General features: G+C 40.0%; 1 protein-coding gene across 1 annotated transcript in view; it reads right to left on the reverse strand.

Annotated features, from left to right (window-relative positions):
* LOC131948643 (aryl hydrocarbon receptor nuclear translocator) overlaps nt 1-18282 on the reverse strand; it is an 80005-nt gene that overhangs the window by 52493 nt on the left and 9230 nt on the right. Inside the window, exon 2 of the mRNA XM_059310257.1 lies at nt 6531-6602. The gene's annotated coding sequence lies outside the window, so the exon portion shown is untranslated. The remainder of the gene's footprint in view (nt 1-6530; nt 6603-18282) is intronic.

The raw sequence follows: 18282 nt of genomic DNA on the forward strand, positions 1-18282 counted from the left end.
GGTCAGTGATTATTGGAGGTGTGGGGGTGGGTGAGTGATTATTGGAGGTGTGGGGGTGGGTCAGTGATTACTGGAGGTGTGGGGGTGTGTCAGTGATTACTGGAGGTGTGGGGGTGGGTCAGTGATTACTGGAGGTGTGGGGGTGGGTCAGTGATTACAGGAGGTGTGGGGGTTGGTCAGTGATTACTGGAGGTGTGGGGGTGGGTCTGTGATTACTGGAGGTGTGGGGGTAGGTCAGTGATTACTGGAGGTGTGGGGTGGGTCAGTGATTACTGGAGGTGTGGCGGTGGGTCAGTGATTGTATACAGGAGGTGTGGGGGTGGGTCAGTGATTATTGGAGGTGTGGGGGCGGGTTAATGATTACTGGAGGTGTGGGGGTAGGTCAGTGCTTACTGGAGGTGTAGCGGTGGGTCAGTGATTGTATACGGGAGGTGTGGGGGTAGGTCAGTGATTATTGGAGTTGTGGGGGTGGGTTAATTATTACTGGAGGTGTGGGGTGGGTCAGTGATTACTGGAGGTGTGGGGGTGGGTCAGTGATTACTGGAGATGTGGGGGTGGGTCAGTGATTACTGGAGGTGTGGGGGTAGGTCAGTGATTACTGGTGGTGTGGGGTGGGTCAGTGATTACTGGAGGTGTGGGGGTAGGTCAGTGATTACTGGAGGTGTGGGGGTAGGTCAGTGATTGCTGGGGGTGTGGGGATGGGTCAGTAATTACTGGAGGTGTGGGTGGGTCAGTGATTATTGGAGGTGTGGGGGTGGGTCAGTGATTATTGGAGGTGTGGGGGTGGGTAGTGATTACAGGAGGTGTGGGGGTGGGTCAGTGATTACAGGAGGTGTGGGGGTGGGTCAGTGATTATTGGAGGTGTGGGGGTGGGTAGTGATTACAGGAGGTGTGGGGGTGGGTCAGTGATTACTGGAGGTGTGGGGGTGTGTCAGTGATTATTGGAGGTGTGGGGGTGGGTAGTGATTACAGGAGGTGTGGGGTGGGTCAGTGATTACAGGAGGTGTGGGGGTGGGTCAGTGATTATTGGAGGTGTGGGGGTGGGTAGTGATTACAGGAGGTGTGGGGGTGGGTCAGTGATTACTGGAGGTGTGGGGGTGGGTCAGTGGTTACTGGAGGTGTGGGTGTGGGTCAGTGATTACTGGAGGTGTGGGGGTGGGTCAGTGATTACAGGAGGTGTGGGGGTGGGTCAGTGATTATTGGAGGTGTGGGGGTGGGTAGTGATTACAGGAGGTGTGGGGGTGGGTCAGTGATTACTGGAGGTGTGGGGGTGGGTCAGTGGTTACTGGAGGTGTGGGTGTGGGTCAGTGATTACTGGAGGTGTGGGGGTGGGTCAGTGATTACTGGAGGTGTGGGTAGGTCAGTGATTAATGGAGGTGTGGGTAGGTCAGTGATTGTATACTGGAGGTGTGGGGGTGGGTCAGTGATTACTGGAGGTGTGGGGGTGGGTCAGTGATTACTGGAGGTGTGGGGTGGGTCAGTGATTACTGGAGGTGTGGGGGTGGGTTAGTGATTGTGTACTGGAGGTGTGGGGGTGTGTCAGTGATTACTGGAGGTGTGGGGGTGGGTCAGTGATTATTGGAGGTGTGGGGGTGGGTCAGTGATTACTGGAGGTGTGGGGGTGGGTCAGTGATTAAGGGAGGTGTGGGTAGGTCAGTGATTGTATACTGGAGGTGTGGGGGTGGGTCAGTGATTACTGGAGGTGTGGGGGTGGGTCAGTAATTACTGGAGGTGTGGGGTGGGTCAGTGATTACTGGAGGTGTGGGGGTGGGTAAGTGATTGTATACTTGAGGTGTGGGGGTGTGTCAGTGATTACTGGAAGTGTGTGGGTGGGTCAGTGATTACTGGAGGTGTGGGGGTGGGTCAGTGATTGTATACTAGAGGTGGGGGGGTGGGTCAGTGATTGTATACTGGAGTTGTTGTGGTGGGTCAGTGATTGTATACTGGTGGTGTGAGGTGGGTAATTTAGTGGTAAACGGAAAAAAGTCACAGGAAAAAAAAACACAGAAAAAAAGTCACAGTTTTTGCTAGGAAAAAAAGTCACAGAAAAAAAGTCACAGTGGACAAATTTTATCGGAAAAAAAAGTCACAGAAATAAAGTCACAGAAAAAAAGTCACAAAAATCTTTTTAGAAATATTTTTATTAATTTGTTAAGAATTGTAAAATTTTGTATGTTTATTGTTGTGGGTTGTATTTTTTGATAGCATAAATTATTTATAGACGTTAAAAGCATTATGATATAGGCCTATAACAATTGTAAGTAAAAATACTCTAAGATAATTTACACAACAATCTCAACTTTTGTTACGTATTTAGTTAAATACGCGGTAGAAAAGTTAATTATAAAAGAAATGTAGGTAAATTTTGCCGTAGGCTATTCTCTGGTCGGCCTCTCCTCAGTAGGCATTGTCCGCACATATTTTGTGTTGTTGACGTTATGCGTCAATCACAGCCTTTGAACCTTGTCGGCTTTCTGTTTTGATCCTAAGTTTTGTTATGTAATGAGCGTGATAAATGTGGGCAGTAAAGGTGGTTGAACTAAACATAACTATTGTTGCCATGAGTTGAGGGCAGCAAGTCAGATGAACTTAACATTTCGCGGTAATTTAATATTGGTATTTAAAAAAAAAACACGATGAAAACCGTAGACTTTAGAGCATTCTATTATATGCTATTAATCTCAAGTTTAACATAATTACAATCTACATACTTCATAATAAATATTTTTAGATGAATTATAATTATACAGCCTACACACATTACATTATATTTAATTAATCCTAAGTTAATTTGCACTCTCTAAATATTTAATACATAAAACTTAAAAGTATTAACAAATATCATGCAAATATATATTTGTGACTTTTTTTCCTGTGACTTTTTTTCCTGTGACTTTTTTTCCTGTGACTTTTTTTCTGTGTTTTTTTTTCCTGTGTTTTTTTTTCCTGTGATTTTTTTTTCTACAATCAATTTAGTATACTGTGGTGTGGGGTGGGTAAGTGATTGTATTCTGTGAGTTGTGCGTCAGTGATTGTATACTGGAGGTTTTGAGTGGGTCAGTGATTGTATACTTTAAGAAAGCAAAATAAGTGTAGGTTTTTAAGCTTTATTCTATAACTTAAAAAGAAATTAAAATTTTTCAACTGCAGTTTTGAAGGTGGTTGTAGGCTGAGGTGTTACCTCATTTTATGGGTGCGGTCTGGCTTTTTGTAACGATGTGTGACGGAGGGGAGGGGGGTCATTGATAAATCGTCGAAAATTCGTGAAGTTGTTTATGAGTGACACCTTACTTAAAAATGGAATCAACGTATTGGTATAGAGAATCAGTACATTAAGTGCATGGTCATTAAATTAATGAACATCAGAAAATGCTCTTCGTGTATCTATCTTGATCTAAACGAGAGGCTAATACGTGTAGGAAACGAACATAATTTTACCCGCCTTTTAAGCTGAACAATTATTCATGACAAATCTATAACAATGCTTTTTTTTTTTAAATTCCGTGTCACAAAAATAACTAGAGAGTCAGAGTCACAGAGTCAGTCTAATGGGCCCTCCGCCACCTCCCAAAACGTTGACCTCTCGGTGCCGCGCCTCCCCACAAGCGGAGCGCCCCATACAGGGCGACGCCCTCCACGAAAGACGCTCGTCGCCCGAGGGGTCCCACGGCACGGCACCAACTCAATAGCCATTCAACTCGGCAAATTGGAATAACGCGCCAAAGTTGGAGAGTACGCGTGGGGGAAGATGGGGGGGGGGGGGGGGGAACTTTGCCCCTCCGGGAGTCTTCATTCTAAAGCTATGTATTCCTCCGCTGTCTCCGTCCATCTTTCTATCCCGTTATAGATCGAGTGGTTTTCGCTGGTAGTAAAAAAAAATATAGTCCACTATCTGATCGACTAGTACGAGTGCATAAATATTATACTGTCATATACAATTATCACTAGCAATTGTATTTGCAATTTGTTATTAAAAAATTAACGTGATATTGTGACACAGAACTGATCATACTAGCAAAATTATTTGTGGGCCGCTAATAATGTAGCTTAAAACAATAATTGTTAAATCTATGATTTAGCCGCTTTGTTAATTAGAATTATTAATTAAGATATCAATCTGACTGCTATGGGTTGTTTTTTTATAATCCTTGCCTAATTATAAAAATTATCTAAACGTCTAGTCAAAGATCTGAACGCCATATTAAAATTACAAATTAAAGCATTCTAGTACAACAAAGGTCAAAACTTTCTTTTAAAGATCTATAAACAGGTCTATCTCTACTGTTATAAATAGATAATTTTCCAGTTAACATTACATAAATTATAACACCTGCTAATTATGCTATTTATTGAACTCCTTATGTTAAGTTTAAGTAACCGGTTGTGTTGAGCTTAAAATAACCGTTCGGTTAATTTGGAATATCCGCTTAATTAAGAGCATAACTTGCAATCTATAACAGACCGCATATAGTGTACTTTAGTTGTATGATTATGCGCCTACAAAACTAAGAACTTATTAGTATTTTTATATTATGCTTTTTACACATTTGCAATATCGTCAACAAACGTAATTAAAATAATACTGCACGCTAAAATGATAATGAAAATTGTAGATAAAAGTAATTATGATATCAAATAACTTCTAATATCTTTTATCATCATCAACAACAATCGTAAAAGTTAAGACAAGCAGTTAATAATAGAAAGCGGTAACAGTCGCAGGCGTAGCACTAGGAAAATTACTTGATGTCATTGTTCTTTAGAACATTACAATCATCATCATCACAATTATCATCGCGCGACCATCATAGAAAATGGGCGACAACCCGGTGACTGCGACCTTCATCCGATCCATATCCAGAACAAATGTATCGAAGATTCTAAAAATACCCTCCAATATCTTTTCTTTGCCTCACGACCCGACCCCCCCCCCCCCTCCTACCCCTCCCTCCTCCGGCACCCCCTGGCCTAGCTCTGGTTACCTAACTTGATGATCGTATGCGGCCAAAGGGAGAGACGGCTGGTCAATACTTCAGATGATATGCTGATGCATGCTCAGCAAACATGAAGAGATCACCCCCCTCCCCCTCCCTGAAGAGATGGGGAGACGGGCCCCGGGCACGAGCCCTGTGGAGGAGCAGACGGGAGCCTGACGACACGGTAGGACAAGCGGCTCCAAGATGGCGGCTTGGTTGTAGATACGATATACCGGAAGTAGATTTTTTTTCTGATCGAACACGTCGTAACCACTGCGCTCATAACAAAACAATAGGAGAAAATACGTTGCATGATTTTATAAAAGTTTAATTTTTCGTCGAAAATGTGTTAAATATTTTGTTATATTTTATTTTGCACACGTTAGTAAAATTGTAAAAGCAGTGAATGCTTATTCAGTAACAGGGTAATCTTTTGTTAGGCGTAATTAAGTATTTGTAATAAACAAAAAACACCGAACCTAAGCCAAACCTATTTTAAAAGTAAAAACATTATCATACCGTTAAAACTAATAATCCTAAACCACCGAGCCCTAACCGATGGGGTGTCTAAACTTAAATTTACCTTAAACATTAAACTCAGTCTTACCGTCACAGTAACGTTAACCTCCATGAAATACAATCTCCACCTAACCCTAAATCTAACTAGTTCCGTTGCAAACTAAACTTAGTCCAGCCTATTCTCAATGTGTTGACCAATAATATTATACGTCCTACAAAAGTTTAACTAAGTGTTGAGACCATTTCTCGTGTACATTCCAAATACCCACAAATATTTCTCAACCTTCTAGACAGCTCAGGTAGAGTTACGATTGTATGACGTCATCGACGCGTGTAACGGTCGCGGTGACGGAGGTGTTGACTGGACGATGACGTAATACGCATCAAGGCACGAGTCCCGAGTCAGTAGTCTCTAGACCGTAAGACTGAAAGGCGCTAACTCCGGCGATAGACGATGCTCTCCCCTGTCGGAGTACTACAAGTACTCGAGTTAGAAATGATCTCGTCGTCCATTTGCTTACGTCACGCTCCGGCGCGTCATGTCCGGTGAAGCGACGGACGTCACTGGGCTAGAACGCCGTACCTCGCGTCCCTATGACGTGATTATGACGTCAACACGCGAGACGACAAGCGTCATTAAATCAATTATTATGAGAGTTTAGGCTTTCAGATTATTTAGTTATAATCCTTGACGCACTGGCGTACTCAGTTACATCAACGGGCTTTTGAATAACTTTGGAAACGAGGATTTCGTCGATTAGCCGTACCCTCGTTTTCTTAACTCTGCTACTCTCCCCGAGACCAATAGAGGAAGTAGAATTTTTAAATATATTTCAAACACTTATCATAACCGAACCAGAAACTTTATATATCTTAGACAAAGAAAAGTCCAAATAATCTTAACCTATAGTGTTAAAATAATTGTATTGACAATTATAGTTCATAGATACAGTTAATGTCTAAGATTATGAATGATTTTTAAATGTAGGCCCTATATTGCATTTATTAATAGAAGGATTTGAAAAATAATCTTACCGCTCATGTTTTTCCCAGCGGTGTGAGAATGTGTCGTCACTTCCTGTGTCTGTCGAGACACCAGAAGAATCTCTGTTGGGGGAGAAGATAAATAAAGATGATGATAAACATGTAAGAAAAATGTTGTTGTGTGGTTGCTGTCGTTGTCGTTGTTGATTTAAATTAAATTAATAACAGTAGGCTAAACGTACAGATGAAACTAGGCGAAATGTACGTTAGGTTAAGTGTGCGGCACGTGGTAAAACGTATAAATAATTCAGTTAATAATAATAAAAATAAATGTACTAGTCTATGGGACGGCGTGGCCTGGCGGTAGAGAGCTACTGCTAAACCGAAAGTCGAGTTCGATTCCGGGTTCAAGTCAGTAGAATGTCCCTGAGTCCACCCAGCTCTGATGGGTACGTAGCTCACGTTAGGGAAAACAAAAGCGTCTGGGTATAGTGCTGACCACACTAATCTTTCATATGCCGAGGTCTATGAAACAGGTAAACTCTTCTTCATCTGCCCCAAGCGACTTGGGCACGAACGGGAAAGAAGATGATGATCACTAGTTTAAACATATATCGAACGGTAGGCTAAACATTAACCTAAAATTAGACTTAAAGTAGGCATACATTCTTAGATTAAAATTACTAACATTACGCTAAACCTACATCTAACATTAGGCTAAACCTATAAATAACATTTCGCTAAAAGTACATCTAAAATTAGGCTAAACGTGCATCTAACATTAAGCTAAACCTACAAATAACATTAGGCTGAACCTACAAATAACATTAGGCTGAACCTACAAATAACATTAGGCTGAACCTAAAACTACATTAGTCTTACACGTTCAACTAACCTTGGGCGAAATCTAGGCTAACATCAAATTAAACTACATTTAGTTTTCCCAGTAATATTACATTTCACGTACACTATCTACAAAACAAACAAAAAGCCATAGCCCTAAACATTACATAAGCTGATCTGCACCCGCTAACCCTGAGCTTCAATGAGCTTAAATGGTTAGGTAGTTGTGAATGGTAGGGGTGTTTGGTTTAATCCACGTATTGACATTATCAAAACAAAGCGAAGTGTAACGCATTGAAAACAGGCGCAGCGTGTATTCCTAACTCACTTTAAAACGTAAACATTTGAACTTAACACAACAGTTTATAAATATAATATGTCAACAATATTTTTTAATATAAAAATAAAAAATTCTTTTTTTTTAAAGTGCAATTAAATACATCTGCTTTCTCTCTATATCGATGTAGTTGGGAAAGCGAAAAACTATGAATTGTAATTAAATATCGCAAAATTTTCTTACATATTTACCAATAAAATCACGTCCGGAAAAAAAATTATCATTTTAAATCAACCGGCATATTTTCTTCTAAACACTGATCACATATTATGTCATTAAAAACTTTTTTAAAAACTGCCTTATGTTTTTTTTCATACTATTAAAATGCATTTGATATTTGTGTCTGACATTCAATAATCTAAAACCGGTATTGGTATCTCTTTAAATAATAGCCTGTATAGAATTGAACTAGTCCATACTTCTATAGACTAAACTAACCTATCTTAACTGTACTTACTAATACAATACTACAAATTATCCAAACATACTGAATCCATACTTGTGTAATGTGTATACACTATAGACTAATAGTTTTTATTTTAATGAAACCTTTTAAACCTTAATGGGCTGTTATTACTAAATTGTGCATGTCAAGTTAAAAAATAGAAATAAAACTTTTATTACTTTATAATTAAATTATTATTTAGCAATAATAGTAATGTATAATTAAAAACTGACTAATAAATACTAATTAATTCGAATGTTTAAAGTAGTATTAAATGATAGTTTTATACTGTTGATAGATATATTCGGCTTCAATGTACTTCCGACTAGCAACTATGTCAATAATTCAAAGACCGGTGCATCTTAGTTTCATATATCCGGTAAAAAAAAATATTGATGGCTCGTTTATGGAGTAATACGATTGTCTATTATACAGTACAACAGACGAATATGTTAAAACAACCGGCTAGTATTTTATTAATTTTAACACTGCCGGCGCATATTTTTACTCTACCAGCTAACATCTGCATCTTAGTTTTTAACACTTTCGGCTACAATTTTAAAAGAAATATATTAAAAAACCGGCTACTATTATAACACTACCGGTTAATATTTTAAAACAAACCGGACTAAATTTATAAAACTACTGGCAAAATATTCTAACAAAAAAAAAACAGTCAATATTTTAAAACCTCTGACTACCATTTTACCATCACCGGCGGGGATTGAAATCAAACCGGCACACTTACCAGCAGCTTGTTGTGACGGCCGGCCGGTAGCCGGCTGACCGGTCGCCCGCAGTGAACAATGAGTAAATATGGAGATCAATATGACGGGCGGTATACGTAGCGTAGTGAGTACCCATATCAACACGTGAACAATGCACATACGCGAGGCGTCGCGAGGGTTCATTACCAGCTTGTGCAGACGACACGTCAATACTGGGATTTTCATTTACTCCCGCCTTATATGATTTTTTGCACATACTGTAAAAATTAAATTTTTTTCTTTCAAAGTTTTATTTGTTTTGGTTTTTTTAATAGTTTATTTTTCGTGATTTAATAAAAAAGCAGAGTAGTCGATAGTTATTAAAATACTAATACTTGAAATAGCAGTTTTTAAATTGACAGCTGAAGTAAATTTTCTAAAGGTTTATTAGGTCGAATAATTCATATTAAAATAGACATTAAAAACAGTCGCCGTGTTTAATTTTTAAAAATGTATTTATTTTTAAAATTTCAAAATTTTTGTGTATAGATAATCCTAAAGAAAGTAACTACATTGCCATAAAATGAGGTTTAGAATTAATAACTCAATTTTATAAAACATTTCAAAATTATTTCCCCTTTTATTACCTCACTAATTTTCCGTGTTGTTTACTGCATCGCTTGTATTAAAGATGTATACAACATTTTTTCAAGAAGTAATTTATTGTTGCTGAAGCTTATACAACAATATGCTTTTAATACCTCTTTATATGTTTGTTTGTTCTTTGTTATCTTTTTCTAACTCACACAAACACGTACGAAACAAATATTGTTTCTTTAGCATTCCATAAGAAAAACGGTATGCATTATACTTTTTCATGTACTATAAAGAAACTATGTTTAATTTACACATGAAAATTGAAATTACCCTTTTATGTATGCAGTGGTATGGTGTAGATAAAGTGGGGTTTGTTTATTGTTGCGAACACCGTATAAATAAACAGGCTGTGTTATCCGTGTCTCGGGTCAGGTACCCATTACAGCTGGGTGAACTCAAGGAATTAAGATACAACCTGTAATGGAACTTATTGTGACAGGCAGTCAACAAACACCTACGTGTCTCTGATATTTGCCGTTCGGTGTAAAAATAAAATAAAAAACGAAACAATTATTTTACAATTATAATAATATAAAATAGAATTAGATGTGCATTTTTTTTTGCGATTGTAGTTAATAAAATGGCACTATACAAAATGCACATCCTTCATTAATATGTGCTGCTTATGCGTTTAGATCAGTCTTAGAGAAGAGTTCAGAGTTCAAACTGAAGGTACGTCTCTAAACTCTTTTAGAAGATATGAGACGTAATAAGGATAGAAAACTAAAATCAGACAACTTTTGGATGGAAAATGTTATTAAAAGAAAATAAAAATAGAGATCTAGAAAAGGTTTTCCTCAGTCAAAGACAACGGGCATAACATGTTTGCGCTTAATATTTACTTATAGTTGGAGGAAATGACCTTTAGTATAACAATGAATGGAAAAGAAGTCGAGCCACCCCCACCCCTCCTTCTTCTTCCTATCGAGAGAAACTGAACCAGTTTAACTTTAATATCAAGACACCGCGACCAAACAAAAACAAGGCAACAGCTTTTTGTGTAATGTGTTGTTGTTTTGTTGGGTTGTATTTTTTTTTTTTTTTTTTTCTCTTAAAACGAATCACGAATTAGTGTTCAAATACTTGTTTATATTTTTATATATCATACGTAGATTCTATTGTTTTTTTTTTTAATTTCTTACACCAAGATTAACAATAAAACAATAATTATTAATAATAAGTTAACAGTTTTTTACGAGTTCTACTGTAAAATTTAAACATAGTAATAAATACCTCTCTATCCTGCTAATCCCTGTATTCGTAGCTCGATTGAACGTTAATCTGATTGATTCCTTCGATCCCCAGGTAAGAATAATGTGTTTAACCGGGGATAAAAATAGCGCCTCGTGTTCGTAATCGGCCTTACCGAGGCGAGGGTGAGTTAATTTACCGTGCATCTGCGCCCGTGGGGGCGAGACGGTTCTAAGGTGAGGTACCCCGGGACGGGACACGTTGAGGATGATGTGTTGTGGGTGGGAGAGAATGGTGAGGGTATTTGTGTGGGGGATGTGTGCGGTCAGGTGGGATGGATGCGTTGAATACGGGTGTAAATTTACCGTGAAGATAAGACTTGTATAAAGAAGTAATGAAATCATTTACAAAAGGCGCAATGATAAGTGAAATGGTGTTATAATGTAATTGAATTTTTTTTATATAAAAGACGCAGAAGAAGATGAAATGGTTAAGTCTGTTGCCTTTTTAAGAAACTGGCTGTAGAGTTGGAAGTAGATTAATCGGTTCAAATAAAGATTACTAGTAGAGGGATTGTAGTGTAGGGCGCATAGTGCGCCCGTCCTTAGATCCACCCCCCCCCCCCCCACCCCCTCTACACCTAAAGGATTTCAGGTCATTGAACCTAAAACAGTCCAACTTAAAAAACAGCACATAGAAGCAATGCAACTGTGCATGGTTTATCCTATACTGAACTTTGGTTCCTTAAAAAAAGACACTGCAGGCGTTGGCAACATTTGCTAGTACAAATATTTCATATATGGTTTATGGTTTTTTTTTTATATATTCAATTTGTTCTCATATTCCGGTATTTTATATTATAACCTAAGCTTCGGTACAACGCATGCACAAACATACACGCACTCAAAATAGAAATACGCTTATACACGCACGCTGACATACAAAAATACAAATTATTAAATAGTTACTGATACACATTCACCCAAACGCACATACAACCACACATAATCACAAGCGTATAAAAAAAATCCCCACATAAGCTACACACCATCACCCTAAATCTTCCTTGTTTGCTTTGAGTTAGACTCTAATTAAACAACCAACTCCATACAAAGCTAATTCTGACATTCACAGACATTCCTATAACGGACAATAATTAGCCGTACATATCGCTTTTAGACGAGTTTCCGGCTCATAATTACAACTGTAATTCGCGCAAGCGTATTGAAGTCGGCAACTGAATTTTCCCAAGCCCTTGCCAGTGCTTAGACCTCTAACTTCCGCCTACACACTAAACAGCAACTTTCTACACATACTCAATTATTTTTTTAAAATGCACTTTGAATAGGCCTATGTATTTTAAGTTGTGTTGATGTGTGGTGGGGTGGTCGGGTGGTCGGGTGGTCGGGTGGCCGTTTGGCCGGGTGGTCGGGTGGTCGGGTGGCCGGGTGGTCGGGTGGTCGGGTGGTCGGGTGGTCGGGTGGTCGGGTGGTCGGGTGGTCGGGTGGTCGTGTGGTCGGGTGGTCGTGTGGTCGGGTAGTAGAGTTGGTTGCCAAACAGGAAGTCATGAGTTCAGTTCCTAGGTTCGAATCTGCAAACTATTCTCTGGTCTGTGAGCCTAACTGTCTAGGCTTGGCACTGACCGTATAGAATACTATAGATGAACTTTACTGCGTCTGTTGTATAGACCGCCATGTAACTATAGTAACTATTACTCCCACGAGTGGTTCTACTACAGCGATATATTTAGCACTTAGTCTACGGAAATACCGTAAACTGTTTTATATACAAAAGTATTCATTTGGAAAACATCAAAAGTCAACCCTGCAAGTTATATAGATGTCTGTATGTCTTTTATACTAAAGCATTTTATAGGAATATATCAAAAGTCAACCCCCATGTTATATAGATCTTTGAATATGTCTTATATACTGAGGTATTCATTAGAAATAAATCAAAATTTAACCCCACATGTAATATAGATATATATTTATTGGTAAGTCATTGAGAGTGGGGAGAAGGGGAGGGGAATAGCTAAAAAAATATAGTACAAATATTTGTCAATAATTATGCCCATATTGTAAATAATAAATATGCTACATAGTTCTATTTTTTTTTTATCAGCGAAACCTGGCCAAGTTCTGTTGTCATCAATCATGGCTAAATATGTGACTCTTCCCTGCTGCCTTCAACATGTTCCCAGGAGTCAGGCGTCGAGTGAATGACTCAAGGAGCAGCAAACGTTACAAATAACAGTCGTCCAAAGTGTCAAATGTACGCCTCGTGACGTCACCGTGCGAAAGGTAATGAGGTGTCATTAGTTGTGTCATGGCTAAGCCCTAACTGGATTACTGCCCTTTGAAAAGGGAGGTGAAACACAAATTACCTCCCTTGTCGTTGAACCAGATGTGTTGTAAGGGAGAACTTTATTGTTTGATTTTTTTTTTCAACGCAAAAAAAAAGTGACGTGTTGTAACTATTGTATAGGGATGTTGAGGCTGATGTAGAACTGAACAGTTAAGCTTTAAATCTCCTCCTGTATTGACCTAGAAATGGAAACCAGTCAAAGTGTGGAAGCACTCACGAAGGAAATTGGGAAGATAATATCTTTCTACGCAAAATATACCCTCTCCCCACCCCCCCACCCCCACTACCACCCTCCGCCCCAACTCCTAGTCGATACCGTGAAATATTTCTCAACCTGACAAACCTAACCCAATCTCAACTACACTGGACCTTCCCCACCCCGCCCCACCCCCTACCGTCACTGCCAACCCTAACCTTTACCTACCTCCTCCCTCCCCCCCCCCCCCCCCCGACTTGTAGACTGACCGTTACGTCCAGCAGCGGAGATGCCCGCTAATGCCACGCGGGTGTCATCAACCACATGTGGCTCCAGCGGGGGGGGGGGGGGGGGGGGGCATCACGTGACCAGTACTTAGATTCAGGTAGCGAATTCTAACACGCGTATGGCGGCACCAGGGGGTGGGGGGTGTTGAAAGTCCCGGGGGTTCAACACCCAGTCGTGTTGACTCACGGCCCCTTGTTTTATTTGATGTATGTTTATCTCCCCACACCCCCACAACCACTTACCTCCCCCCCCCCCCCACACGGACATTTTTTTCTTAACCGATCCACACCCTCCCATATATTGAACATCAATTTGACTCTCAAATTAGGACAACGGTTTTTATGTACCTCGGCCGTGTTAAATTAAACACTCTCAAACCCCCCGAGGTTTTAACGCGAGTGTTTGGTTAGGATTAAAAGGTCAGGTAAATAAATACCAACTGCTACTGCTAATGTTGGTCTAACAACGGTGGCTTTAATGGTAGTGATGTTTCGGCGATTGAGTTGAAACGGGAGATGAAACGCGCATACACAAATACACAACACACTCACCGATCTACAAAAAGGTGATCGTGTATGTGTACACGAGTGATATGTGTGTAGATATAGGCCTTGATGTGTGTGTGTCGGTGTGTGTCGGTGTTTGCGCGTGTCTTTGTATGTTTGAATATGTGGGTGAGGGGATAGAATACCCCCCCCCCCACACACACACACATACACTCACATGACGTCACAGAGTGTGAGGCTATTACGCGATTATTAAGGACATTAGATCTAGTTCAGTTTAAAAAAAGACTCAGATTACAAAAATGTTATGTAATACCATAATGGTATATCGTACATATAACAGTTACCATATCTAACTATACAGCATCGAAATCTTGTCCTTATCCTCCGCAAAGCAAATTGATAAGAAAAAAATCCATCATGCCTACACCCCACCCCCACCCCCCTCTTTGAATACTCCAGTTTCGAATCACTGCCAAATCTATCGCCTTGTGCGTTTATTGTCGTCGTCTCCCCCCCCCCCCCCCCCCGACCTCGCCCATGGCGTCTATTCAGCCCAAGTCAAAAAAACATCTTGACTTAATCTGTTCCGTTTCGCGAGTGTGTCCCCTACAACTAACTGCAAAACTCTCCGCTGCGGACCACCCAAGTACCGCGACAACAGCGGGCCGGAATGAGACCGCGGCCCGATACAAATAATACACCACTGGCGCTGATAATAGGTGGTGAAAATAATATACATTTTTATATACAGGGTATTTTTTTTATTTTTTTTTTACAGAATATTAACTTGATTGTAGAAAAAAAAAGAAGAATCTAGCTATTGAATTGCAATGGCGCTCGTAAGAACTGTATTAAAAATGTTACTTTGCTTGTGTGTAGGGTTAAAGCGAAGAGAAAAGGCTGAAAATGGGAATTCCATTACGTGAAACTGCAATCATGTATGGTGGTGGTGAGACGTCAGAGGCCCATTAGTACGTGGGTCTCCTCTGACTTGAGTCAACTAGACATGGTAAAGAGCTAGACTTGCCGAATAGTTCCAGTGCTTCGGAAGTCTAATAGAATTTAACAGTACTGGCTGCATATTGGTTGGAGTCTAGAATTCGGTGGAATCCCCAGAGGAAGATGAAAGTACCGGCTAAGAAAATCCTGAAGAAGAACAGTAAAAGAAGAGGGAAGGACTGCCAGGCTCAGGGGCGTAGCAACCCCTCCCGGCGCTAGTGGACAAACTTTCAATTTGGCGCCCCCCCCCCATGTATTTTTTATATTTATAATTTAAAATAGCAGCTAAAATGAGCTTATTTTAGGGCCCTTTAGGGTCGGCGCCCGGGGACATATGTACACCCCCCCCCCCCCCGTCGCTACGCCTCTGGCCGGTCTTATATTGGCGTGTATACAGAGAGCTGCCCAAAACAGAGTTCGGTAAAGAGGTGTGGCTGTTGCCCTCTGCTACCCATGGGCCACAAAGGAATAAACAACTAAACGAGCAACATAGAAATCTGCATACGGATACTTATATTATAGTTTAGTTAGGACAGAGCTAGGATTGTGGTTGAGTTAAGACTAATTTAGAGTTGTGTTTAAGTTTATATTGATGTTAGAGTATATTAATAACAAAGATCGATTTATATTATAATGCGAATAAATAATTGGCGTCTAGTATCCTATCATGGTAATTATTAGTATTGTGGTTTTTAGCGTATTTTCCATACTGGACAATTGCGATTATTAACTCGTCATTTCTGGATGGATGAATGAATGAATGAATGGATGTGTGTCCGCAGCTTTAAGTCGTATCTCCTCCTCAACGAAGCAATATCGAGGACTAGTTCCAAAGCAAATATAATAAGCAAGTTCCGAGGATGATTGTGGGCCAAAAAAATTCCCGGAATTCCTTCCTGGATTTCCCGGAAAAGCCAAAAAACCTCGAAAAAATGCAATTTTTGGCCCATATCTCGACAACCAGACCACTTAGCGACTTGAAACATTTACCAATCGATTCCTGCCATAATTTAGAACAATATTGCCGAAGAATGTTTTCAAAAATATCCTTTCGTTCGGTCACAAAAAATTAATTAAGAATTTTTAAACTCAGCATCGTGTAGGCCTAGGATGATAGTTTTAATTTAAACTGAGCATCGTGTAGGTTTTTAGCGCAAAAAAATATCCTTTCGTTCGGTCACAAAAAATTAAAAATTGTTATGGATAACATAAGGAAATTGCGCTTAAATTGTCACTAGACTTTTTATTAACTTGTTTTTTTCATACGCAGCAGCGTGATTGGGTTATAATTTAATTGGATTGACGTGGTATGTGGTGGGGTTATGATTCAAAATGAGATGTTGTCAGTGTGGACGACAGAACTATTACGGTGAATGCGTATGTTTAACTAGTGTGGTTCGCTACCTCAAAAAAGGTTAAGAACTAGGCCTACTGCTCTAAGGCTATAAATGTAGTGTGTAGCATGTGTATTTTATGTGTGTGGTGTTTTTAGTCTTGAAGGACAATATATGAATGCGTGGTACATAATGTTAAGTCACATCAGCAGTGTGATCGTGTTTATGATCTGACTTGACTGACGTGGTACCCGGCACTAAGTCACATCAATCAGCCCGTGGGGGTCGGGCAGTGTCCCGCCAATGGAGGGGACTAGTAACAAATCCCGTCTCTCACGGACCAGGCACTTATCAATCTCACGGCGTCTTTATCTGGCAGATTACCGTTGTTGTGACTAATAGGGTTAGCCGGTTGTGTGGTGTTTGTTGGAGGCCGGTTGTGTGGTGTTTGGTGGTGTTTGGTGGTGTTTGGTGGAGAAACTAGCCGGTTGTGTGGTGTTTGTTGGAGGCCGGTTGTGTGGTGTTTGATGGTGTTTGGTGGAGAAACTAGCCGGTTGTGTGGTGTTTGGTGGAGGCCGGTTGTGTGGTGTTTGGTGGTGTTTGGTGGAGAAACTAGCCGGTTGTGTGGTGTTTGATGGAGAAACTAGCCGGTTGTGTTTGGAGAAACTAGCCGGTTGTGTGGTGTTTGATGGAGAAACTAGCCGGTTGTGTTTGGAGAAACTAGCCGGTTGTGTTTGGAGAAACTAGCCGGTTGTGTGGAGAAACTAGCCGGTTGTGTTTGGAGAAACTAGCCGGTTGTGTTTGGAGAAACTAGCCGGTTGTGTTTGGAGAAACTAGCCGGTTGTGTTTGGAGAAACTAGCCGGTTGTGTTGTGTTTGATGTGTTTGTTGTTTGTTAACATTAGCTGGCTGTGAAGTCTTAGGTCTAGATCTGATGGCATGTTATAGCAAATATTGCCGTCTCGTGTATTGAACTAGACTAATTCAATCAAGATGTCCATTCACGTCGCCTAGACACAACAAATTCTATTCAACTATTGTTGTGCAGGTTGTGCAGGTAAAGTTAAATTACGAAGTTAAATTTTATTCACAAACTAAAACTGAGCTAGTCTAGGGATGAATGTTTAATTAAGCTGGTTGATTAATCAACCTCCGCCCCTTTTACATGAGTAAAGTTTTCTCATACTTCTCATATTATTTAATTTTTTTAAATTTTTTATTTGTATTAAAAAGTGCAGTCCGGTGCAATTCGCATCTTATGTCTTTATCTTGTTATTTCACAACATATCAAGAGTTTCTCTCAGGCATTTCTTTATACAGAAAATATACACTTTGACCAGTGTCTGTCGTCGTCCAGCCCTCGGAAGTTTCAAGTGACTGGATAAAGAGAGGGGTCAGAAAAAGATGGAGGGATCTGACAAAATTAGTATCACACATGTGGGGTAGATTAAGAAGTAGAGAAATCGGATAAGAAAGGGTCGCGTAGAGAAGGATTGGATGAGGAGGGATCGCATACAGAGGGTTGGGATAAAAGGGGGTCGTATCGAGACGAAAAGGGATTGGATATAGAGCAATTGGATATGGAGGAATTGGATATAGAGAGATTGGTTATAGAGGAATTGTTTAGAGAGAGATTGGATATAGAGGTATTGGATATAGAGAGATGGGATATATAGGTATTGAATAGAGAGAGATGGTATATAGAAGTATTGGATATAGAGAGATTGGATATAGATGTATTGGATAGAGAGATATTGGATATAGAGGTATTTGATATATAGAGATTAGATATAGAGGGACGGATATAGATAGATAAACATAAAAAAGACGGGTCGTATCTAGGATTGCGTACTTCACAATGATTGGCTACTAGCAGTTCTAAAAGTATCAGAGAATAAAATGCCGTACATACCTAAATCTGGAAGCGTCCT

Source organism: Physella acuta, unplaced genomic scaffold (genome assembly GCF_028476545.2).
Source record: "Physella acuta isolate Inbredline_101_S28 unplaced genomic scaffold, ASM2847654v3 ptg000654l, whole genome shotgun sequence".
Classification (NCBI taxonomy): Eukaryota; Metazoa; Mollusca; class Gastropoda; family Physidae; genus Physella; species Physella acuta.